General features: G+C 32.7%; 1 protein-coding gene across 1 annotated transcript in view; it reads right to left on the reverse strand.

The window, feature by feature from the left end:
* LOC137621495 (uncharacterized) overlaps positions 1-1,070 on the reverse strand; it is a 303,174-nt gene extending 302,104 nt beyond the window's left edge. The window contains exon 1 of the mRNA XM_068351835.1: positions 900-1,070. The gene's annotated coding sequence lies outside the window, so the exon portion shown is untranslated. The remainder of the gene's footprint in view (positions 1-899) is intronic.
* Between the last annotated feature and the right edge of the window lie 1,367 nt (positions 1,071-2,437).

A 2,437-nucleotide genomic window follows, 5' to 3' on the forward strand; every position in this document is an offset into this window, starting at 1 on the left:
CTAATAATGATAATAATAATAATAATAATAATAATAATAATGATAATAATAACAACAACAACAACTTGGGACTGAGACACGAATGAGCATATTATGAACTGCCATATGCAACGACCGAAATAATCTGAAATTTGCCGAGATGGAGCGTTCATTTACTGACACGACACTACATGAAATATTAGCTTAGTCGTCATTTGATAGCCAAACCAACATGCAGATAAGAATAAGTATGACTACACGTATACCAAGCAAATAAACAATCTTCCAAATCTGGTAGTTGAATTGGTGTAACTTCATAAATTAAAACTTGTTTCAATTCATTTCCTGTTGATCAGGTTGACGCAAGCCTCGTTTCATAATTTACATATGAAATATTCAATTTGTTACTTATCCTAATGTCATTTATATATATATATATATATATATATATATATATATATATATATACTTTTTTTATTAATTCTCATTCATAGATTTGCTATAATTCTCTACACCCTTTCCGCATTGGGCTGCTTTCAATGTTGGAGCCCTTGAACCTGTAGCGTTCATCTTTTCCAATTAGGGTTATAGCTAGGATGATGATGATGATGATGATGATGATAATAATTATAATAATAATAATAATAATAATAATAATTATAATGATGACGATGATGATAATAGTAGTAATAATAATAATGATGATAATAATTATAATGATAATGATAATAATAATACTACTAATAATACCAATAATAATAACATGCAGTAATAAGAGATCAAAGAAAGACGAGCTGACAAACAAGAGAGAGAGAGAGAGAGAGAGAGAGAGAGAGAGAGAGAGAGAGAGAGATAATGAAATTTTAACACCACACTAAAAAGGGATTTTCCAATACAAAAAATTGAAGCTGAACACTTACGTGCCGTGAAACCCATATGATCAGTGTTGTAGAATTTCTTCACCTAAATCAGTCGATGAAACATGTTTCTCTTGTTGGAGATTCTCGACTGATGAAGACTTCTTCTTCTTCCCTTTAGAACAAATAATTTAGCGAGTTCTTTCACTTAGGTCCTCCAACTTCTGCCATCTGAAATCATGTTTTCTTTCTGTTTAACGATATCTTGTATATAACGATTCAACAACTTCATGCAAGAAAACCACCGGAAAAGGTTAAATCATTTAGAGAGAGAAATAAGTGGATTCATTTTTTATGTAATCCGGAAATATCCAATCCGAATACGTCATTAAATTTTCGAGTGATTGGAGTACTGGAGAACTATTTTAAAAAGTATAATTCTCTTCAGAAGTATTTCACTGACCGAATATTCACGTTTTTCCTGTGAAAATCAGCACTTCAAAACTTCTCAATGCCCTTTCGTTAAAAAAAGAATATACATAACAATTATTCATTCTATTTATAAATAATCATTAAGGCACCAAGACACTCCCAATACTTTAATCAACAAAACCACCGTCATCGTCAATTTTCGTTTCTTGATGTAATGAAGTTTCCATGTCAACACAACGGCCTCATTCCATCTTGTTCACAACTTTTGTCAATTCACGAAGATTAATTCTGTAAATACGCTTATACGTACACACTCAAGGCTTGTAAAAACAAACGATTAAACAAATTCATGCGCACACCCAGTAATGTTCCAAGGCCTTAGGACATGCGCTAGTTATATACATGTATAACTCAGAAATATGGAAATAATTATGATGGTATTGTCACTAAGAGACAGAAAAAGCGGAACATGAATACGAAGGCAAACTAAAGTAGAGGATATTCTAACGAAAAAAAAAAAAAAAAAAAAAAAAGACATGGACAAGACATATAATGAGAATGACAGATAATAGGTGGACATTAAGCCTAGCCGCATGGGTCCCTAGAGAATGCAAATGAAGCAGGGGAAAGAAGAGAAGACGATAGATTTACGAACTAAGAAAATTTGCGGGTATAGGCTGGCAAAGAAACACCATAAACAGACAGGAGTAGAAGAACAAGACTGAGGCCTATGTCCTGCAGTGGACTACGTGTGTATATGTGATTTCTGGAAGTCCCATAGCACAAATCATTTAATAGTAGTCATGAAGTGAATCATATATAAAGCCACTTTTCCAATAATCACAATCGTTATCTAATAAAAAAAAAAGTAAGATCTTATTCTAAAACCCCTAATAAATCTGGTCAACAGCGTCTTGACACATTTTAGTAAAGGACTCACTTCATCATAAGTAAAATAACGTCTAACAGCATCTCTCTCTCTCTCTCTCTCTCTCTCTCTCTCTCTCTCTCTCTCTCTCTCTCTCTCTCTCTCTCTCTCTGAACTTTATGTAAGTAGTACTTTTCTTCTAACTATATCCGAAGATTAAGATCTTTTCAAATATGCGGCATTCACATCCTTTCAGATAATTCGTTTCTTGCATTTTTTAAAAGCTTCATACATCCGTCAC

This window comes from Palaemon carinicauda, chromosome 28, assembly GCF_036898095.1.
Source record: "Palaemon carinicauda isolate YSFRI2023 chromosome 28, ASM3689809v2, whole genome shotgun sequence".
NCBI lineage: Eukaryota > Metazoa > Arthropoda > Malacostraca > Decapoda > Palaemonidae > Palaemon > Palaemon carinicauda.